We start from the raw sequence: 24,455 nt of genomic DNA on the forward strand, positions 1-24,455 counted from the left end.
CTCTAGTACTCCCAGCTCCCCTCTACACATCTTACTTACCTAGGTGGGGGTACCTTGTTCACATTCCATTTTATTTAGTATATGGTTTACGCTCTCCCTAGGGTCACTTGGTTATTACTGTTTGCACTGTTTTCTAACCTTTTCTGTGCCTATTTCTGATTGCTAGTGTATATATTTAGTGCAATACCTATCTCCTAGCAGTGGGTCACCTGTCTATTATTTTGTGGTGAGTTGTGCCAAAAATAAAATACCTTTATTTTTGTACAACTGAATGTTTTCTTTCATGTGTGTAACTGCTGTGTACCTACAATGGTATTGCATGAGCTTTGCATGTCTCCTAGATAAGCTTTGTCTGCTCATCCACAGATAGCTCTAGAAAGCCTGGCTTCTAGACACTGCCTACACTAAGAGGGCCTACCTGGACCTGGTATAAGGAGTAAGTACCATATGTACCCACCACACACCAGGCCAGCTTCCTACATTGGTGGTGAAGCAGTGGGATAAGCACTTGCAATTGCTTTACCACTCTGTCACTTGGTACTTTCCACAGGAAAGACCACTTACTAGCTAGTTATACATATACACCAAGTGTCGGGAAAATCTCTAGGGTTTCGGTAAGAGAGGGGTCTAAGCATAGCTCCAGGCCAGTTTCCTACACTTTGTTACTTTATTTCTAGCACCAATGTTTGTTGTAGGTAACTACAGTTTTAAGAATGTATCACTTTCAGATATCAAATTCCCTTTGTTTCGCTTTCACAGGTAAAACAGTTTACAGGTAAGTAATACTTTTCATTTCCAAAAGTAGGCAGTGCAGTTTCTCCTAGAAAGCAATGCAGTCCTAGGGAAGGAAAAGTAACTCAGTTTGCAGGTGAGTATGCGACTTACAATCCCAGTGTTCAGGTGTTAGGGTGTTCAGAGGGCAAAGTTTACGAAGACACCAAGTGTGCACCACCAGCAAAACTGAGCCAGACGGGTGCAGAGGTCAAAGATGGTGTTGGGTGCCCAGTGGAATCCTATGGAGACAGGGGCACTTAAAAGAAAACAGCTTGCAGGTAAATACCTACGACTTCAGGGCACATTCCTAATCCTAATGGCTAATAGCCTCCAGAGCAAGATGGGGGATCCTGCCAGGAGGGATTCACCTCGGCTCTAGGAACCCTATGGGTGGGGCCACCTGGGATGAGCACACCTCCCGGTGTTTACACATTTTTCTGCCAACCTGCTGCCAAAAGTGGGGCTTGGTCCAGGAGGCAGGCATCTCCACTCACTCCACCCAGGACAGGCTTTGTTTCTGACTACAGAGCGCACAAAGGCACTCCATGTGGTCAGAAACTCGTCTGGGAGTGGCAGGCTGGCAGAGACCGGTCAGTCCTACTCTACCAGGCCGGCTGACATACAGGGGGCATCTCTAAGATGCTCTCTGTGTGCATTTTTCAATAAAACCCACACTGGCATCAGTGTGGGTTTACTGTGCTGAGAAGTTTGATACCAAACTTTACAGTTTTCAGTGAAGCCATCATGGAGCTGTGGAGTTTGTAATGACACACTCCCACCCCATGTACTCAGTATGGCCACTGTAGGAAGTTGGCTTGGTGTGTGGTGAGCACCTATGGTGTTATCACCTTATACCAGGTCCAGGAAACCCCTATTAGTGAGGTGAAGGCAGTGTCTAGGAAGCCAGAGCGCTCTAGAGGTAGCTGTGGATGAGCAACCAATACTTTTTCAGGAGACATGCAAAGCTTATGCAATACCACTGTAGTCACACAGCACGTACACACATGAAAGAACCACACAGTGTACCAAAAATAAAGGTACTTTATTATGGTAACACAAACACTAAATTACTGTATAGACAATACTCCACTAGCAGGTGAGTAAACACACTGTTATATACACATTAAAAGTCAGGAATAGGTATAGAAAGCAAAAGAAAACAGTGAAACAGAAAACATTGTAGACCCTAGGGGGATACAAAACCATATACTAAGTGGATTGTGAACGTCAGGCCCCAGCCCAAGGAAGTGGAATCTGTAGAGGGGAGCTGGAGGAACTACGAAACCCAAAGGTAAGTACCAGAGTGCTCCCCAGTGACCAGGAGAGAAGAGGTAAGTATGTGGTTTTTGCCCAAACCGACAGGTAAACTTGGAAGACTGGAAGAATCAGAAGATGGATCCTGACAGAAGGGGACCTGCAAATGAAGGGGACCAAGTCCAGTTCCAGTGCCTGATTGTGGCAGGAGACTCTACCCACCCTTCAGGAGATGCAGGACCAGGTCGACAGTGAAGGCCAGGAGTCAGCTATGCAGCACAGGAGCAGGAGAAGAGTTCCAGTAGTGATGTCCCACGTCAAAAGAAGAGTTGTAGTCCGTCAGTGGTGTGGAAAAACCACCAACAAGCCTTGACAAAGGCAAGAGTTGCAGAACAGTTGCAGAGCTGCTGGGGACCAGGAGGATCCAGGGGTACTTAACCCAAGAAGGGGAGTCCTAGGCGACCCTCAGCAGTGAGGAGAGCCAGAAGTTGAGGAGGCAGACCCACAGGCAGCAAGCACAAGAGTTCCAGTGAGGCCCACTCAACATACTGGAGTGGAGACCCACGTCGCTGGAGCAGCAGGCAGGAGACTGTGCTTTGCAGGGAAGAGTGCTGGAGGCCGGGGCTACACGGGGCCTGAAGATCCCTTGGAGGAAGAACAAACAAGCTTTGGTAGCTGCAAGAGTCACAGTACACAGGGGTACTGTAAGGAAATGCCTCCTTGGCATGGTTACCCCCTGACTTTTTGCCTTTGCTGATGCTAAGTTATGACTTGAAAATGTGCTGGGACCCTGCTAACCAGGCCCCAGCACCAGTGTTCTTTCCCTAAACTGTACCTTTGTCTCCACAGTTGGCACAACCCTGGCACCCAGGTAAGTCCCTTGTAACTGGTACACCTGGGACCAAAGGCCCTGATGCCAGGGAAGGTCTCTAAGGGCTGCAGCATGTCTTATGCCACCCTAGAGACCCCTCACTCAGCACATGCACACTGCTTCACAGCTTGTGTGTGCTGGTGGGGAGAAAATGACTAAGTCGACATGGAACTCCCCTCAGAGTGCCATGCAAACCTCACACTGCCTGCGGCATAGGTAAGTCACCCCTCTTACAGCCCTAACGCAGGGTGCACTATACCACAGGTGAGGGCAAATGTGCATGAGCACTATGTCCCTACAGTGTCTAAGCAAAACCACTCCACAGCACCATAATGGTTACACTGAAAACCGGGAAGTTTGGTATCAAACTTCTCAGCACAATAAATGCACACTGATGCCAGTGTGCAATTTATTGTAAAATACACCCAGAGGGCATCTTAGAGATGCCCCCTGAAAACATACCCAACTTCCAGTGTAGGCTGACTAGTTTTTGCCAGCCTGCCACACACCAGACATGTTGCTGGCCACATGGGGAAGAGTGCCTTTGTCACCCTGTGGCCAGGAACAAAGCTTGTACTGGGTGGAGGTGCTTCTCACCTCCCCCTGCAGGAACTGTAACACCTGGCGGTGAGCCTCAAAGGCTCACCCCCTTTTGTTACAGCGCCACAGGGCATCCCAGCTAGTGGAGATGCCCGCCCCTCCAGCCACTACCCCCACTTTTGGCGACAAGGCTGGAGGAGATCATTAGAAAAACAAGGAGGAGTCACCCACCAGTCAGGACAGCCCTTAAGGTGTCATGAGCTGAGGTGACCCTTACTTTTAGAAATCCTCCATCTTGTGGATGGAGCATTCCCCCAATAGGATTAGGGATGTGCCCCATTTCCCACAGGGAGGAGGCACAAAGAGGGTGTAGTCACCCTCAAGGACAGTAGCCATTGGCTACTGCCCTCCCAGACCTAAACACACCCCTAAATTCAGTATTTAGGGCCCCTCAGAACCTAGGAAACTAGATTACTGCAACCTAAAGAAGGACTGCTGACCTGAGGCCCTCCAGTGAAGACGGAGACAACAACTGCTTTGGCCCCAGCCCTACCGGCCTGTCTCCCAACTTCGAAGAAAACTGCAACAGCGACGCATCCAACAGGGACCAGCGACCTCTGAAGCCTCAGAGGACTGCCCTGCACCCAAAGGACCAAGAAACTTCAGTGAACAGCAGCTCTGTTCAACCTTCTGCAACTTTCTTGAAACAAAGAAACAACTTCAAGGACTTCACGTTTCCCGCCGGAAGCGTGAGACTTTTTACTCTGTACCCACGCCCCCGGTTCGACCTGCGGAAAACCAACACTACAGGGAGGATTCCCCGGCGACTACGAGCCTGTGAGTAGCCAGAGTTGACCCCCATGAGCCCCCACAGCGACGCCTGCAGAGGAAATCCAGAGGCTCCCCCTGACCGCGACTGCCTGTAACAAGGGACCTGACACCTGGAACCAACATTGCACCCGCAGCCCCCAGGACCTGAAGGAACCGAACTCCAGTGCACGAGCGACCCCCAGGCGACCCTCTGCCTAGCCCAGGTGGTGGCTACACCGAGGAGCCCCCCTGTGCCTGCCTGCATCGTTAGAGACCCCTAGGTCTCCCCATTGCTTCCAATACAAAACCCGACGCCTGTTTGCACTCTGCACCCTGCCACCCCTGTGCTTCTGAGGGTGTACTTTCTGTGCCTGCTTGTGTCCCCCCTGGTGCCCTACAAAACCTCCCTAGTCTGCCCTCCGAGGACACGGGTACTTACCTGCTGGCAGACTGGAACCGGGGCACCCCTGTTCTCCATTGAAGCCTATGTGTTTTGGGCACCTCTTTGACCTCTGCACCTGACCGGCCCTGAGCTGCTGGTGTGGTAACTTTGGGGTTGCCTTGAACCCCCAACGGTGGGCTACCTTGGACCCAACTTTAAACCCTGTAAGTGTTTTACTTACCTGTGAACTTAACAATTACTAACCTCCCCTCAGGAACTGTTGATTTTTGCACTGTGTCCACTTTTAAAATAGCTTATTGCCATTTTTGTCAAAACTGTACATGCTGTTGTGATAATTCAAAGTTCCTAAAGTACCTAAGTGAAATACCTTCATTTGAAGTATTACTTGTAAATCTTGAACCTGTGGTTCTTAAAATAAACCACTTTGACCTCTGCACCTGACCGGCCCTGAGCTGCTGGTGTGGTAACTTTGGGGTTGCCCTGAACCCCCAGCGGTGGGCTACCTTGGACCCAACTTTGAACCCTGTAGGTGGTTTACTTACCTGCAAAACTAACAAACACTTACCTCCCCCAGGAACTGTTTAAAATTGCACTGTCTAGTTTTAAAATAGCTTATTGCCATTTTTGTGAAAACTGTACATGCTATTTTGCTGATTCAAAGTTCCTAAGTTACCTAAGTGAAATACCTTTCATTTAAAGTATTGTTTGTAATCTTGAACCTATGGTTCTTAAAATAAACTAAGAAAAGAGATTTTTCTATACAAAAACCTATTGGCCGGCAATTGTCTTTGAGTGTGTGTTCCTCATTTATAACCTGTGTGTGTACAACAAATGCTTAACACTACCCTCTGATAAGCCTACTGCTCGACCACACTACCACAAAATAGAGCATTAGAATTCTCTTTTTGCCACTATCTTACATCTAAGGGGAACCCTTGGACTCTGTGCATGGAATTGTACAAACAATACTGGCAACAGTATTTGGGTATGATTCCGACATGTTTGATACCAAATATGCCCAGGTTCGGAGTTACCATTATGTAGCTGGACACAGTTACAGTACAATGTCCAGTACATGGGTAAAATAGCTTCCCTCACTTACGAAGTCCAGGAAAATGGAGCTGGCGCTCATGCAGGGGTGCCCTCACACACAGGTACTTGCACTCTGCCCTCTGGGCTAGGAGGGCCTGCCATAGGGGTGACGTATGGTGACCTGGTACAGTGACCTGTTGTGAAAGGGTGCATGCACCTTTTCATTTAGGCTGCAATGACAGGCCTGCAGGCACATTTTGTATGAGCTCTCATGAGTTGTATAATACACACTGCAGCCCCTGGGGGTACCCCTGGTACTTCCATTCCCTAGGTACCATATACTAGGGACTTGCATGGTGGCACCAGTATGCCAATTGTGGGGTGTACAGTCAGGAATAACCACATTTAGAGGGAGACAGCACAGTCACTACTGGGGTCCTGGTTAGCAGGATCCCAGTGTACACAGTCAAAACACACTAACATGAGGCAAAACGTGGGGGTGACCATGCCAAAAATGGGTACTTTCCGACAGCCACACTGCACTTATAATGTCTAAGAATGGACTTGGACACTGTAGGGGCATATTACTAATGCAGCTATGCCCTCACCTGGGGAATAGTGCATCCTGCCTTAGGGCTGTAAAGCCTGCTACAGGGGTGATTTACCTATGCCACAGGCAGTAGTTTGTGGGCATGGCACCCAGGGAGGGATGCCAGGTCGACTTTACCTTTTTCTCCCCCACCATCATACACAATCTGCAATGTCAGTATGCATGTTTGGTTAGGGGTCCCTTAAGGAGGCACAATACATGTTGCAGCCATTAGAGACCCTCCCTGGCCATGGGGCCCTTGGTACCACTGGTTCCTTTTTCAAGGAACGTAGCTGTGTGCTGGGGGTGTGCCAATTGTGGCAGTTTAGGGAAAGGACACAGGTGCTGGGGCCTGCTTAACTGGATCCCAGCACACACTTAGTCGTGTTAGCATCAGCTATCAGTCAAAAAGTAGGAATGGGGGGTAACCGTGCCAAAAAAGGGACACTTTCCTTCAAACTGGACCCAAATGATCCTTGTGGCTCCAGACTGGGCACTGAGAGACTGGTATCTCTAGCTGTTGATTGATGCTCCAATTTGGCTGCACCTTTAGGAGGCTCTTCTGTCGCAGCTGCAGGGGAGGGGGTCTCCACCTGAACCTGTACAGTCTCCTTCTGGTGTGGAGATTGAGCAGTGGCAGTTGACAGTTTTTGACCTTCTGCCCGAAGTCTGTAACATTCTCTTGGCAGCCAGGCATCCCTCCATCAAAACGTTATACACCTGTCATTGGAATAAATTTGTGGCATGATAAACAGACAAGTCTGACTCCCTTCCTTGCCCCTCTTCCCAACGAGCTCTTGTTCATACTTTCATTTGCCAGCAGGGCTCTGCTTTGGGCACCCTCAAAGGTAATTTTCTGCTATATCTGCATTTCTGAGATTACCTGACCAACCCTCTTTAAGTCTCCTATTAGTAGGTTCCTTAAGGGTCTTACCCACATGTTTTCTCCATCCCATTCATCATGTCCCAGTGGGATTTGAATTTGGTTCTGCTATTCCTAGTGTGCACTCCTTTTGAGCAATTGTCCTCTTAGACTTCTGACATTAAAAACAGCCCTCCTTGTGACCTTTACTTCTGCCTACAGGGTGAGTGACACTTGACAAAGTAGTGCTTTGCCCTAGGGCTTCCTTTTTGCCGAAATTAGTAAAGGTCTTTCATGTAGACCAATCCATCACCTTGCCTACTTTTTATGCACCCCACATTCTTCTACGGAAGAGGAGAGACTCCACCGCCTGGACCCAAAAAGAGCGTTGGCATTCTACCTTGATTGTACCAAAGAGTTCCAGGTAGATGATCAACTATGGATTGGTTAGCTGGGTGCAAAGAAAGGTCAGGCAGTGCAGAAGAGAACCGTCTTCAGATGGGTCGTTCTCTGTATTAAAATGTGCTATGCTTTGGCTAAAAAGCAGCCCCCCAGAGGGTTTGCGTGCTAATTCTACCAGAGTGAGAGCTGCAACCACTGCATTAGCATGCAGAGTTCTAGTCCTGGATGTCTGTCAGGCAGCAGTATGGGCATCCTTACACACGTTCACCAAATACTGCCTGGACAGACGGGTCCAAAGGGACCAGTACTTTGCCTATTCAGTCCTGCAGGACTTCCTTATATGATCTTGGTTTGCAGACCCAACTTTGAGGATGGTTTTGCTTGGGTTTCGATTCTAAGGTAAAACAAAAACAAAAAAAACTCTGCAACTAGAAATCTCTATCAGACGAGCAACCTAATTATCTTCAGTAACGCCTTACCTGGTGGAGACACATTCTAATTGCAGATTCCTTACCGACCCACCCATCCTCCCCATTCTGCGTACTGATTGCTAGGGGCAGGGACTTCACTTTCAGGGCCCCAGTTTTTGACGCACCCGTGGTCAATGTTCTTAATGTCACTGTGCTTTTGGCATGGAAAGTTGTGAAAAGAAACTGACATCAGCGCGTCAAGATTGCGCCTCTATTGGTCCTGCGATGTCATGTCTGGTGCACACAACACCGAAGCCACTGGACGGTGCGCAGGGGTACTGCTCGAGACAAATCTCCAGTTCCAGACTGCTGCCTGGGGGAAATTCTAAGGTAAGGAATCAGCAACTAGAATACACCTCTACCAGATAAAGTGTTACCCAAGTAAGTAGCTTATTCTTCAGGCCCATGTCTATCATAAGTGGGGCCTTTGATCCTAACATTTGGGCAGCATGCCAGATGCTGGTAGTGAATGAACTATCTGTGAGGAGGTTAAGGTTCCACATTGTGCATCTGGCCGAAAGATTGCTGAAGTCTATTGAATTTCACAGATACTTGCGGTCTAAGATGGTGTTCTCCTTTTCTCGGGCTGGTATTTTCCCGTGGACAAGCCTCCCTGGACATACTAAATATCTGCCAACACCATTAAGTTACTTGTTTGAGGCACGTGTGGCTGAAGTTGCACATGTTGTGCATACTCCTGCCATCTAGTGTTGGGTCCAAATGTGTGCAAGTTGGTTCTCTTCCAAGAAGCCTTAGAGTCACTTTGTAAAGTGACTCCTCCTCTTGGTGATAATATGCATGGGCATCGATTCCATTGTTAGATTGTTATCTTCCCGCCGTCAGGTTTGGACGAGTTCTACTGCACTCTGGTTGGAGACTGCTTCAGTCTCCTTTTGGTTTGTTCATCTCCACGCTCTTTGGTATTGTTCTCAATCGTGCATCCATCCTTGGGTATTGAAGATAGAAAATGATCACTCGTCATTTCGATGAGGTAGGAAGATGGTTCTATATAATGCACTAAAATGAAGTACACTGGGCAGAGAATCCAGTGGATTCCCAATTGGTATTGCAGAGGCATAAGTAGGTAGGACTAATGCTTTTTGTAAGCATTTGTTGTACTCCGGCAATAAATGAGACACATACTCAAAGAATAAATCTAAGACCAGTTTAAAAAAAAACAATTATTTTTATGTACGTTTCAAACCCCAGAACCTCGTAATCAGGTTAGTAGACTTTTAAGCATAAATATTTTGCAGTTTCAGAAATAGACAATTTTTTGAGTTCTCTCAATGTTATCCTATGGAGGAAAACATTGTTCAGCAAACACAGGATTAACAACAACTTACAAATCCAATCTCTGGGAATTGAGGTAAGTACTGGGCACTGATGAGAAACACATCAACAGGTCACACCGGGCCGCCCTGGGGCAGCCGGGTGCAGATGTGCATTAATTCGTTGGGTGCCCGGTGGTTTCCTATGGTAGTTTGGTTCTCATGAAGAGAGGCCGCAGGCTCTGGTTAGGAAGCCAATCGGGGACAGCAAGCAGGTAGGTAGTAGACTTGGTTTGCTCTGGGACGTAGGTTCACCTTTGGTCCTCTTCTCTTGTGCCTGGGGCGACAGATGCAGGGTGTGTCTTTAGGCATTAGATTTTCACATTCGGGAGCACTCGCAGCCAGGGCTTCCTGTGTGTTGAGGCTGAAGGCTTCATCAGGGAGTCTGGCAGAGGTTTACCTTGGGTGGACTCAGGAGCCGGGGACTTGGTTGGCACCAATGACCCACCTCAGCTGCGGTTAGGGGGTCACTGGTTAAGTAGTTGCTAGAGGCGTTGGATTGTCTTGCCTCACATGCCTGTGAGAGAGGGGGCCTGCGTGCAGAGGCTGCAGGCGTCTCGGGAAAGTCCAAGATGGGTGAGACCACACTGGACTTGGTCTCCGGTCAACTGGGGACCCTTGTTGGCACCATTGGTTGAATTCACCTTGGGTCGTGGATGTTGGGTGCAGTGGTCACTTCTGGTGTTGGGTTTCTGGGGTCCAGCAGCTGCAAAGTCTTTTCTTTGGAGTTTCTTCTTGCAGGGCAAGTCCGCTGCCCACAATAGACTTCAGTCTTTATTGAAGACTGAACGAGTTGACTTCTTGTGCAAGATCCCTCGAGGTCGGCTGGCATGCGGAGCGTCTGGTTCCAGGTCAGCTGCTTCTTTTTTTCCTCTTCTGCGGGTGCAACTCTTATTTGTCTGGGTCTTCTTAGCTTGTCGAAATCTGAGTTCTAGGGTTCAGGTGTGCCACCTAAATACTCAATGTAGGAGGGTTACAGTAAGTTTGTGACCACCTGACACTATATATGAATAGGGTAAAAATAGACCTTCTGTTTTGTCCACTTCTTTTTTGGTTTTAATCATGACAGAGGCTGTTTTATGTATATTTTGAATAAATACTTCCTGCGTTTTTTTGCCCTCTAGTAATTTTTAACAACATTTTTCACCAATCCTACATAATTGCATTCACCCATCGGCTAACATCCCTACAAAAGATCTCCGGCAAAGAGCATCTGTAAGGAAATGCCTCCTTGGCATGGTTACCCCCTGACTTTTTGCCTTTTGCTGATGCCAAGTTATGATTGTAAGTGTGCTGGGACCCTGATAACCAGGCCCCAGCACCAGTGTTCCTTCCCTAAACTGTACATTTGCTTCCACAATTGGCACAGCCCTGGCACTCAGATAGGTCCCTTGTAAGTGGTACCCCTGGTACCAAGGGCCCTGATGCCAGGGAAGGTCTCTAAGGGCTGCAGCATGTCTTACGCCACCCTGGGGACCCCTCACTCAGCACATGCACACTGCCTCACAGCTTGTGTGTGCTGGTGGGAAGAAAATGACTAAGTCGACATGGCACTCCCCTTAGAGTGCCATGCCAACCTCACACTGCCTGTGGCATACTTAAGTCACCCCTCTAGCAGGCCTTACAGCCCTAAGGCAGGGTGCACTATATCACAGGTGAGGACTTACGTGCATGAGCACTATGTCCCTACAGTGTCTAAGCCAAATTAAGAGTATATGGTCTGGGAGCTTGTCAAACACGAACTCCACAGTTCCATAATGGCTACACTGAAATCTGGAAAGTTTGGTATCAAACTTCTCAGCACAATAAATGCACACTGATGCCAGTGTGGAATTTATTGTAAAGTGCACCCAGAGGGCATCTTAGAGATGCCCCCTGAATACCAATCCGAATTCTAGTGTTAGGCTGACCAGTTTCTGCCAGCCTGCCACAACCAGACGAGTTGCTGGCCACATGGGGAGAGTGCTTTTGTCCCTCTGTGGCCAGGTACAAAGCCTGTACTGGGTGGAGGCGCTTCTCACCTCCCCCTGCAGGAACTGTAACACCTGGCGGTGAGCCTCAAAGGCTCACCCCCTTTGTTACAGCGCCTCAAAGGCTCACCACTTGTTACAGCGCCACAGGGCATTCCAGCTAGTGGAAATGCCCACCCCTCGGGCCACTGCCCCCACTTTTGGTGGCAAGGCTGAAAAATAAGGAGGAGTCCCCCACCAGTCAGGACAGCCCCTAAGGTGTCCTGACCTGAGGTGAACCCTGCCTTTAGAAATCCTCCATCTTCCGTTTGGAGGATTCCCCCAATAGGATTAGGGATGTGCCCCCCCCCCCTTCTCTCAGGGAGGAGGCACAAAGAGGGTGTAGCCACCCTCCAGGACAGTAGCCATTGGCTACTGCCCTCCCAGACCTGAACACACCCCTAAATGTAGTATTTAGTGGCACCCAGGAACTCGGATTCCAGCAACCTGAAACAAGAAGGACTGCTGATGTGAAAGCCCTGCAGAGACGACGGAAGACAACTGCTTTGGCCCCAGCCCTACCGGCCTGTCTCCTGACTCGAAAAACTGCAACAGCGACACATCCAACAGGGACCAGCGACCTCTGAAGCCAAAGAGGACTGCCCGGAACCTAAGGACCAAGAAACTCCTGTGAGCAGTGGCTATGCTCAACCCCAGCAACAACTTTGCAACTTTTAAAGGGCTTCACTCTTCCTGCCGGAAGCGTGAGACTTCACCCTCTGCACCAGATGCCCCCTGCTTGAGATCCAGATGACCAACACCACAGGGAGGACTCCCAGGCGACTGTGACCTTGTGTGTAGCCCGAGACCACCCCCCTGGACCACCACAGCGACACATGCAGAGAGAATCCAGAGGCTCACCCTGACCGTGCGACTGCCTGTCACAAGGGACCTGACGCCTGGACCAAGCACTGCACCCCCAGGACCAGAAGGAACCGAACCTCAGTGCAGGAGTGACCACCAGGCGACCCTCTGCCTAGCCCAGATGGTGGCTGACCCGAGAAGGCACCCTGTGCCCTGCCTGCACCGCCAGTGACCCCCCGGGTCCCTCTATTGATTCCTATTCAAAACCAGACGCCTGCTTTGCACACTGCACCCGGCCGCCCCTGTGCCGCTGAGGGTGTGTTTTGTGTGCCTACTTGTGTCCCCCCCCCCCCCCCAGGGCACTGCAAATCCCCCACCCCAGATCTGCCCCCCACGAGGATGCGGATACTTACCTGCTGGCAGACTGGAACCGGAGCACCCCTGTTCTCCATAGGCACCTATGTGTTTTAGGCACCTCTTTGACCTCTGCACCTTACCGGCCCTAAGCTGCTGGTGTGGTAACTTTAGGGTTGCCTTGAACCCCCAACAGTGGGCTGCCTATGCCCAGGGATTGAGACTTGTAAGTGTCTTACGTACCTCACAACCTAACCATTACTTACCTCCCCCAGGAACTGTTGATTTTTGCACTGTCTACTTTCAAAATAGCTTATTGCCATTTTAACAAAAACTGTATATGTTATTGCTCTAATTCAAAGTTCCTAACTTACCTGTGTGGGGTACCTTGCATTTTATGTATTTACTTCAAATCTTCAACTTGTGGTTCTAAAAATAAATTAAGAAAATATATTTTTCTGTATAAAATCTTTTGGCCTGGAGTTAAGTCTTTGAGTGTGTGTTCCTCATTTATTGCCTGTGAGTGTACAACATATGTTTAATACTACCCTCTGATAAGTCGACTGCTCGACCACACTACTACAAAATAGAGCATTCGAATTATCTAATTTTGCCACTATCTTACCTCTAAGGGGAACACTTGGACTCTGTGCACACTATCTCTTACTTTGAGATAGTTTAAACAGAGCCAACTTCCTACAGCCCCCTTGAGGGGCCCGTCGGGCATTGCAGTTCCGGCCTGACGAGGAACAAAGCCCGATGATGAAGAATGTCACTATTTGGTGAGTGAGGGCTCTAGTTCCAGATCTAGGATTTTTTCTGGGACCTGCTTGTCTTTCCCATACTGGGATTAATTCTCACTCTGTTTTTTATGGAACTGTGCATTCATTGTTGTGCTATTTATAAGGGAGTACTGTGCACAGGAACATTTTCTTGTTTTATCTTAAACCTCCCATTATTTAGTCCCCTTTTGATTTTTGGGGTTACAGGGAGTGCCAGGCAGGAGCGAATGGGCTGACCACCTTTAGGGTGACTACACCCTTCTTTTGACCACATCTCCTGGGAAGTGGGCATAGCCCAAACCTTAGTGGCTTAATTCCTTCCAAGCAGGATGGAGGGATTTGAAAAGTAGTGGCCACTTCAGGTCGTTCATCTTAGGGGTGGGACTGGCATTAAGTGGCACTACTCCTAATTTAACTAATTTTCCCCATTTGCTGCTGCCAAGAGTGGGGTGAGGACAAATGGGTTGGTCATCTGTGCTATTTGGATATGCCTTGGTTGCATTACAAAGGTGGCAAGGCCTATGATGCTCCCTGCTCTGGAATGTCCATCCTGCCTGGGCAAGGCGGTCACACCTATGCCCAGTGCAGGCTTTTGTTTCAGGCCTTCGAGTGCTGGCTCTCACCTTAGGGAGACAGAAATATGTCTGTGGTGGCTGAACTGGTCAGGACCAGTCAGTCAACACACTAGTAGTTGGTAGGTTTTCATGGGGAACCTCTAAGGTGCCCTCTGTTTGCATTTTATTTTAAATGCAAACAGAGGGGTCAGTGAGGGTTTATTATACTGAGATGTGTGACACCAAACATCACAGGATTCAGAGAAGCCATCATGTAGCTGGGGAACTCGTAATGACCAGTGTCCAGCACATGAATTTAAAATAGCTTCCCTGTGCACTTACTATATCTGAGTCCACATAGACATAGCAGGGTCATATCTGCTCATGCATATATGCCCTCACATGTGCCTGTATGCACCCTGCTTTATGGTTGACTTATGCCTGGCAAATGCGGTGATGGGGATCTGGCACACAGGGACGTGTGACAGGATGTGTTTTGAATTTAGCTTCCACCAACACACACAGTCTGCAGTGCCAGCACTGTGTGGGTTGGGTTAGGGGACCCTGAGGGTGGCACAACTGGCGCTGAAGTCCTCAGAGACCTTCCTTAGTACCCCAGGCTCTAGGTACCAGGGGTACCATTTACTAGGGTCTTACAGTGGTATCTAAGGAGTTAACCAGTTGTGCAAACCAACTGTGAAGTTTTGGTGAAAGACATCTGGCACTAGGGACCTGATTGGGAGGGACCCAGTGCACTAACAGTCAAAGCCACATCAACACCCAGACAAATAGTGTGGGCTAACCATGTCAAAAAGGGTGCTTTTCTACAGATGTGCTCCAGCCGCTGCCTTCGGGCCTCACTCTTCAGGGCCTACCTTCCATCCCATCAGCTCCCACTAGCAATACACTGCTAATGGAACGGATTCCATTCAGATTTTGTCCTAGCTGCCATGCTAAGTACCCGAGAACTGTTCTCCATCAGGTTGGCAACCTATGCCTGTTGTCTGATCATAAAGAAGATGATTGCAAGGCCTGTCGATCTTTCAGATCATAAGACTCAATGGGATTGAAGGTTGCGTTGCAGAGAGTTGCAGCACAAGGACACGGAAGAGACGCCCGACATCTTTGGCCAACAGGATGTCGAGAGGAAGGAGGACCTTCCTTTGGGTCTGCCTACTGAGTACCCATGCCCCCGTCCAGCAGCCCAAAAAGTCTTGGTTCTGTGACCGCGTCTGGCCTTATTGGTCATTTATAATTTATTTATAAGGGGACGCGTTAGAGGTTCGATGGACCTTTTGTCTACTCTTCATTGATTCCACTCTTTACACAATCTTTACTCAAACTCTGGTCAGTAACAACATAACATGAATAACATCTGTTTTAAACGACTTTGGAGTCTGTAATCTCTACGCACCATGACCCATGTGGCCATGAATAACCACAACTTTTGGTAAAATTTAGAATGTATATTTCCCATTAACAATGCCAATATCACGTAAAGTAGTCTCTAAACCAAATGAAATGCATATACAAAAACACCGGTTAACAAACGTTGAATCTCAGTTTTACTAGTGCATTGATAATTAGACACTTAAGAGTTACAGTAGAAATTAATAGCATCAGTAACTGAACAACAGAGATACCATACATTTAGATTCAACAGGTGAATAAAATCAATTTTTCATTAATGGCATTTATAAGCACGTGACACTCTTGACTAACCCTCTGATTACAATGGCATATTTGGACTTCTTGCAAAAGTCATTTTAGTCACAAGTTAATTAGGAAAACAACTAACTAGGGCTTTATCAAAATAGCAGTTGGTACCTACAAGGAGAGTAAAACATTCAGCAGAAGCAATAGCGTTTCAGTATACCTCTCCTCAAATGACTCGGCAAGATGTGATCTCTTCGCAGTTGGACATCCGTCTGGTCAGCGTCCGCAACAGGCAATGAAAGGAAATGGCTCAGCCATGGTTGGGCTCTAAGTTTACTGAACCATAAAAAGTCAATCAGCTAAGGAATCAGAATTAATACAACCTCCCTATGAGGATGGTTATCAAGCTAGGAATCAACATTAACACAACCTCTCTATGAGGATGGGTATAATAGAAAAGAAATCCGCATTAACATAATTTTCTCTATGAGGATGGTTAAGGGGAAAGACACATCTGGAATTGCAGTGCACTATGAACAGGATTCGGACAAGAGTAGAACAGAATGAACTAAGGTGGCAGGAAAGATGGAAAACTGGCAAATGGCAAAATGAAAAATGGAAAGTGGCTAACTGTTCTGCAAAGTATGATCTGGATATACTAAATCCTCTAAAGCATTTTCTCATGCCATCATTGATCAGGAAATTGCACGGTTGCAGTAGGACTAATAGCGATTAAAACTTAAATCTACAACATAACTAAACAGTCTTTCACGCGTCGATGATTGGCTCCTCATCTCCCGTTCCCATCGTCAGGTTACTTCTTTCTTGCAGTCCTAGCTGTACTCAGTGCACCAATTGTTAGCTCCTGGGAACATCTTTCTTACGCATCAAATTTACAAAGTAACAACTTCCAGTACAGAATATTTCCACCGGCAGTTCTCATGAGAAAATTTGAAATTTACAAATCGCTTGGTCAGAACAGTGTGAACACAGCAATATTAATTCTTGGCTTTCACAAGACATTTACAAACATTTATTGGGCCAGGGAACTTAACATGAGGCTTGGTCTACTAGGCAAAAACCTTGTAATTAATCAAAAGCTCAACATTATTTAAGCAAATACGTAACATTAATATATTAGTATAACCTATTAATAGATTTTATTCTACATGTGCACATAATCCAACTAGAAAATGTGAATTCACTATTAATAATTACACGCAACATGGTGGCCACTCAAGTGGGCACATTCTCCAAGGTACAAATTATTTTCTTGTTAGCCTAATTCATGTAGATTCCCAGCCATTAATCACTACAAATGTATTAGTAATTAATTCAGCTTTCACAGTTCCGACCGAATATATGGCTCCCCGGCCACCACTGCCAACAGGCCATGGTAGGCACTGAATATCCTCTGTGGATGCCCTGTCCTCTGGCTCTGCACCAAAAGGAAAGCTGAAACCATCCTCTTCTGCACCGAGCCGACCAGCTGCTTCACTGAGTCGTCCATATGCCTCTTCAGCTCTGAGCACTCCAGCATCAACTGCCGCAGCCTCGAGCACTTCAGCACTGAAACCTAAATCTTCTTTGTCACCGAAACCTACAATACCAGCACCGAAAATGGCTCCAGAACTGAGCCTCTACACAATGCAGGAGTGGCTCGATCCTAAACAAAAAAAACTGCATATTAAACCAATTACTGGCTGTATCTTGGCCAAACCTGTGCAGTTGGCGCCATTAATGCGCCATCTCTTCTTTGAAGAGGCTATAGAACTGCTGGTGCCTGCCAAAAGGGAGAGGGACATTGCGACCAGTCCTCTGCAGCCTCCTCTTCCTCCTCCTCTTCCTCCTCCACTCCCCACTACACCACCACCCCATTCACATGGTGACCCCAGGAACATCACACCACAGGGATCCCCACAGTCCTTCCCAGTTGATCTTGGATGGGGCAGATGACACATAAGGCACAACACAGCCTACAGATCCTTAGGAAAAGTATGATATCGGTCCTCTGGGAAATACCGAACCAGATCTGTACTGGCCAAGCCATCACCGCCTGATGATGCAACATCCTTTCAGAAATGCATTGGTAAGGCAGCAGCATACCACCAGGTGCTACTACAGAAAGACCCTGTCTATGATGATTTCCTCTTCAAAACACTATCCAGCACTCATAGGGCATCCCAAAACCTCCCTATGTTTAAGGGAATGCTGCGTCACACAGACGGAATCTTTAGGGCCCAGTGCGGGGATGCATTATTCAACCCAGAGTTGACAAAAAGTATAAGGCAGCACTCTCAGACCCTTTTTATTTCAGAAGCCAGCTTCCTCCTGACTCACTGGTGGTGTCTAGTGCTCGCAAAAGGGCTAATTTACACTCCACAGCTGACGCACCACCATCCGATAAGGAGTCTAAGCTCATTGATGTCTCAGAGAAGAGTGGCAATACAAGTCAACAATCACTGGCGAATTGCCAACACACAAGAAATCATTGGCAAGATACTGTAGGCTTCACTGTGATGAGATGGAGTAACTCCTCCAACATCTTCCATAAGAGTACAAAAAATGGGCCATGAAATAGTACAGGAGGGCAAACTTATTTCTAATAACTCAATCAGGTGCGTCCTAGATTTGGCAGACACTACTGCCAGAGACATCAATACAAGTGTGTAGCTAAGAAGACACGATTGACTACGAACCTCTGGCTTGAAGCCAGAGGTTCAGCAAACACTTTTGAATGTTCCATTCGATAAAGAACACCTGTTTGGTCCCCAAATGGACCAAGCGTTAGTACTACAAACTCCCATTCTTCATGACTCCTTTCAACATCTCTCATATTAACCGGGAGTCAAAACAACATTAGATGCCTCTACCTCCTATTACTGAGCCAGTCCTTCCCATCACAGGGCTATTACAGAGGTTCATACAGAGGAAACAACTATAAAGATTGTGGTAAAGGTACCTCCTCCCATTCTGCACCATCCACCTCAGACCATTGACTCCCTTCAGATTCTTCATGCTCTCCTCCCCCCGGTCACTTTACACCTGTCTGGGGATGATTACTTTATTTCTTCCCCACCTGGAAAAACATAACATCTGATCAGTGGGTGTTGGACATTATCCAGCATGAGTATTGTCTGGAGCTCATAACCACCTGTCCAAACATTCCACCTTGAAAACACCGCCTCTTGTCAGTACAGCAAACCCTGCTCAAACAGGAAGTGCAGGCTCTGTTACTCAAAGGAGCCATAGAGCCCGTCCCTCTTCAACATCAAGGTTCGAGAGTGTACTCCCTATACTTCCTAATCCCCAAAAAAGACGGAACACTACGGTCTATTCTGGACCTCAGACCCTTAAGTCACTGCATACTGTCAGAGCACTTTCACATGGTCGCCCTCCAGGATGTGGTCTCAACTCTCCAACAAGGTCACTTTCTCAGCACTGGACTTACAGGATGTCTACGTTTACATCACAGTCCACCCAGACACTGCAAAAACCTCAGGTTTGTTATACCTGGCAAACATTATCAGTTCATGGTGCTCTCATTCGGAGTCAGTACCTCAAGTGCCACGCAGTAGAAAAAGTAGCACAGCTACACAGACAGAACATTCAAGTCTTCATGTATCCTGGCTGGCTCATCAAAGCCAATACTCTTGCTATGTCTCACCATCACACCCAGATTACCTTAGATCTTCTCCATCAACTAGGATTTAGCAACAACATGCAGAAATCACATCTGCAACCTTTAGAGACTCAGCTGTACTTGGGGGCAATTCTCAACACAGAAGTGGGATTAGCCTACCCAAATGCAGCCAGGATTCAAAACATCCAAATACTGCTACATCAATTTCAACCCAATCAACACAACTGTCAAAACAGTTATGTAGCTGTTAGGCATGATGGTATCCTGCATTGCCATACTGCCACATGCGCGATAATACATGTGTCCGCTGCAGGAATGTCTGGCGCGCCAGTGGTCTCAGTCACGGGGTCACTTACAAGATCTAGTATTGGTAGACAGCCGCACACATCACTGTGCACTGGTGGAACACACACAACCTTTCAAAGGAGCAGCTATTTCTCGACCCTGTTCACCAGATAATTTTCACAGGGGACTTATCCCTCACAGGATGGAATGTTCACCTAATGGATCTCACAGTTTAGGGTCTCTGGGACACCAAACACCAGGGTCTCCACATCAACTACCTATAGCTTTAACCTTTTCACCTAGCATTGACTTGCCTGATAGGCAAGATTGTTTTAGTCCAGATGGACAACATGACATCCATGTATTATCATCAAAAACAGGGGGTGGCACACTCTTTACAGTTATCACGCCTATCTTAGACTATTTGGCGTTGGGCAATACGTCACTGTAGGAAAGTTCCCCTCTTTTTGGCATGGTTACCCCCACTTTTTGCCTGCTGTCAGTGTGTTTTTGACTGTGGTCACTTGGATCTTGCTAATCAGGACCATAGTGACTCTGCTCTCTCCCTCTAAATGTGGTTGTTCCGGACTTTGTGCACCCCACAATTGGCATTCTGGTGCCCCTATGTAAGTACCTAGTATATGGTACCCAGGGCATTGGGGCATCAAACATGTCTGAATCATACCCCAAAACTGTTGCCAGTATTGGTTGTATGATTCCATGCACTCTGGGGGCTCCTTAGGGGACCCCCAGCTTTGCTCCTACCAGTTTGCAGGGTTTTCCCTGGCAGCCCGCACTGCTGCCATCCTGCAGACAGGTTTCTGCACTCCGGCTGCATGAACAGCTCAAGCCCAGAAAGGCAGAACAAAGGTTTTCTTTTGGGAGAGGGAAGCAACAACCTCTCCCTTTGGAAATAGGTGTTACATGGCTTGGGAGGGGCAGCCTCCTCACGCCACTAGTATGCTTTGAAGGGCACAATTGGTGCCCTCTTTGCATAAACTGGTTTGCACCAGTCCAGGGATCCCAGGTCCCTGCCCTGGTGTGAAACTGGACAATGAAAAGGGGAGTTACCACTCACCTGTCCATCGCCACCCCAGGGGTGGTGCCCAGAGCTCCTCCAGGTGCCCACTTGATTCTGCCATCTTGAATCCAAGGTGGGCAGAGGCCTCTGGGAACATCTGAGTGGCCAAGTCAGGCAGGTGACATGTCAGCCCCCTCCTGATAGGGGGTCACCCTGCTAGGTGACTAATCCCCCTATTTAGGGTCTCTCTCTTGGGTGGGTCTTTAGATGCGATGTGCAAGATTCCAGCAAGACTCCTCTGCAACGTTTACTTTGACTTCTGGCCACTGGAACCGCAACAGGACTTCACAGGAACCTACAATCTGCATGTCCAGTGACAACTTCGCTCTGCAGCATTTGTTCTCCAGCTTCTTCCAGCAAATGCTACATTTCCCCGGCTGTGAATCCCCTGAGGGTTGCAAGTCTTCAGTCTGCACCAAGAAGCAAGAAGGAATCTCCCTTTAAATGAAGGAGTCACTCCCCTGCATCCGCAGACACTAACTGCATCGACGACCGACCGTGTGGATCCTCCCTCCTGCAACTCTGACTGGATCCCGCAACACAGGTGGTGGTCTGGAGTGGTCCCCTCGGTCCCTTCTACCAGCTGTCCAATTTGGGAGTTGGTGAGTCTTTGCCTCTCCTTGCGGGACAGTACACCCAGACTGTTGCAACTACCAAGGCTTGTTGGCTGCTCTTCCAAAGGATCTTCAGGCTCTGTGTAGCCCCAGCCTACAGCACTCTTCCCTGTAAAGCAGTCTTCTGCCTGCTGCTCCAGCGACGTGGGACTCTCCTCCGTGTGCTGAGTGGGCCTCACTGACTCCTGTGCCTGCTGCGTGTGGATTGCCTGTGGGGGCTGCTTCCTCGACTTCTGTCTCTCCTCACTGTCAAGTGTCACCTGGGACTCCCTTCTTTGGGTTGAGTCCCCTTGGACCTTCCTGGTCCCCAGCAGCTTGGCAACTCTTCCTCTGCAACTCTTGCCTTTGCCAAGGCTTTTTGGTGGTTTTTCCACACCACTGACGGACTGCAACTCTTTTTCCAACGTGGGACATAGTCTGCAACACTCCTGGAACTCTTCGCCTGCCCCTGTGCTGCATCTATTTCCATTAGGTTTAGGTGAGCCAATCTGTGCAGTAGTTTACTGCCACAATAACATTATTTGGTGGCATGTGGTTTTTTTTTTGTTGGGTGGTTAGAATGTGTTTTCTTTCATAAAGAGAAAGTGGTTCACTAATAGCTTTGTGTTAATTTGTCTTTCTTTGCTGTCATGATAAAATGTTGGATTTACAACTTTTTTCAGTCACAAAATGGACATAAGCACCTAGGCATTCTTGTCCCTTTGTCAAAAGTATTTAAAATTAATTTGTTCGATGGCATGTGTGGCTGTACATGCAAATGCTCTGCATACTTCTGCCATCTAGTGTTAGGTTTGGACGTGTACAAGTTGTTTTTCTTCTAAGAAGTCGTGAGGATCATGAGGTAATGTGACCCCTCCTCTCAGTGATACTGCGCACGGGCATCGACAACATTGTTAGATTATTTTTCTGCCATCATGTTCGGACTTGTTCTTCGGTGTTCTATTTGAAGGCCATTTCTTGCTCTCATCGGAACAACTTATAATCCCATACTCATTGTTATTGTTTTCGTTCATGTCCCATTCTCACACAGTGAACACAAGAAGCAAATTTCCCTTCCTCGGGTCAGACTTCAGTTTCTGGCCTTTGGGCCTTGCCCGGTCGGGCCTCCATTATTCATAGCTCGGTATGCATAATAAATGTGCTGCTGCTTTTCATTTTTGTCCCAGTTGTCACGCCAAATATTACCACTCAGACCTCCACTCAGTTTGCAACCTCTGTTTATCACCTAATCACAATAGAAAAAGTTGTGAGGCCTGTTGAACATTTTGGTCGAAGAAAACGCTGCAGGATCGTCGGGCACATCGGAAAGAAATGCAGCAAAAAGAACTAGGAGACACGAGACATCTTTGTTCTCCAAGACATCGAGCCGCAGGAAGAAATCCATGAAGCTCTGCAGCGGAAGAGGAGACCTTATTGATTTCAGACTCCGAATCAGATTTGAAGAATTAAACCAGAGTGCAGACACAAGAAGCGGGACACCTCCTGGGGACAGACAATTATCTTGCCAATCTACTCAGCAGGAAGCAGAAACGAGTCCACGAATGGGATCTCCACCCTCAAGTCCTATTAATATACTTCCATCGGTGGGTATTTCTAGAAATAGATCTGTTCGCAACAGCAAAAAACTCGAAATGCCCAGACTTCTGCTCCAGACTCCTACATCCTCGAGGGCAATGCTCTATGGATGAGTTGGTTAGGGATATTTGCATGCGTGTTTCCGCCTCTCCCTCTCCTTCCCTTTGTGGTGAAGATCAGGCAGACCTCTCTCACACTCATTTTGGTGGCTCTCACTAGGGCACGACAACCATGGTTCAAACTCTCAGTAGTTCCACACAAGAAGCTTCCCCTACGCTCAGACCTTCTCACACAGAACCATGGAGAAATCAGACACCCAAATCCCAAAGAACACAACCTTGCAATTTGGCTCCTGAGTTTGGATGTTTACAATTGCCTCCAGAATGCATGACCATTCTTAAGGAAGCATTTAAACCCACAACCAGAGCATGCTGTGCCGCTGAATGGAAAAGGTTTGTTGTTTGTCACAACAAGCAGATTGATCAGTTTAATGCAACTATTCAAAATATTGTTCGCTATTTGCTACATTTACAAACTTGTGGGTTAGCATACAATTCAATACGACTGCACCTTGCAGCAATAGCAGCGTATCTACAAAACAGACATTTAACATTGTTCAAAATTCCTGTTATTAAAGCATTTATGGCAGGTCTTAAAAGAGTAATTACACCTCGGGTACCTCCAGCACCAATATTGAATCTTAACATTGTACTTACTTATGGGGGACTGCCGTTTGAACCCTTACATAACTGTCTGCCCAGTTTCTCTCTTGAAAGGTAGCTTTTTGGTAGCAATCACTTCTCTAAGAAGTGTAAGTGAGCTTCAAACATTAACCTTAGAAGAACCCTTCTTCCAAATACATAAGGATAGGGTAGTCCTTCGTACCAACCCAAAATTTCTTCCAAAGGTTGTTTCTACTTTTTACCTTAACTAATTTGTTGTGTTACCGGTTTTCTTTTCTCATCCTGGTTCAGTTGCAGGAAGAGCTCTACACACCTTGGAGGAGCATTAATGTACTGTATTGACAGAACTCTGTGTTGCTTTCTTGCCTCCACATATAGGGCATGCTATATCTAAAGCAGATATATCACAATGGATAATTACATTTATCCAAACATGCTATGCTAAAGCTAGAAGAGTTTTACCCATACCTCCTAGAGCACAGTCAACTCGTAAAATAGGTGCATCTTTGGCTTTTTGGGTAACATACCAATAGTTGGCATCTGCAAAGCAGCCACATGGTCAAATCTGCACACATTTACTAAACATTATTGTGTGGATATTTTCGCACGGCAACAAGCAAATGTTGGATAAGTTGTGCTCCGTACTCTTTTTCAGACCACTGCAACAACCATAGATTAGCCACTGCTTTTGGGATGGCACTGGTTTAGAGTCTATGCAGAACATGTGTATCTACAGCCACACCTGCCATCAAACAAATCATGTTGCTTACCCTGTAAGCAACTGTTTGTGGCATGTAGTGCTGTAGATTCACATGCACCTGGACACCTGCAATGTTTTATTACACTTCATGTGTGCGGAAATCTATTTCTAGCACTACATTTACACTCCGTTCTCACCAGACTGCTGGAAAACAATCGAACAATTGAGTCGATGCCCATGCACAGTTTCACTGAGAGGAGGGGGGTCACTTTAGCTCGTGCCGCTCACGACTTCAAAGAAAAAGAACTTGTACACATCTGGACCCAACACTAGATGGCAGAGCATGTGAATCTTGAGCCACAAACAGATACTTTCAG

At 47.4% G+C, this 24,455-nt stretch overlaps 1 protein-coding gene across 12 annotated transcripts in view; it reads left to right on the plus strand.

The window, feature by feature from the left end:
* The window catches only part of ZMYM4 (zinc finger MYM-type containing 4), a 1,242,519-nt gene that overhangs the window by 1,142,292 nt on the left and 75,772 nt on the right, over positions 1 to 24,455 (plus strand). The gene's annotated exons all lie outside the window — the stretch shown is intronic.

This window comes from Pleurodeles waltl, chromosome 3_1 (genome assembly GCF_031143425.1).
Source record: "Pleurodeles waltl isolate 20211129_DDA chromosome 3_1, aPleWal1.hap1.20221129, whole genome shotgun sequence".
NCBI classification, from domain to species: Eukaryota; Metazoa; Chordata; class Amphibia; order Caudata; family Salamandridae; genus Pleurodeles; species Pleurodeles waltl.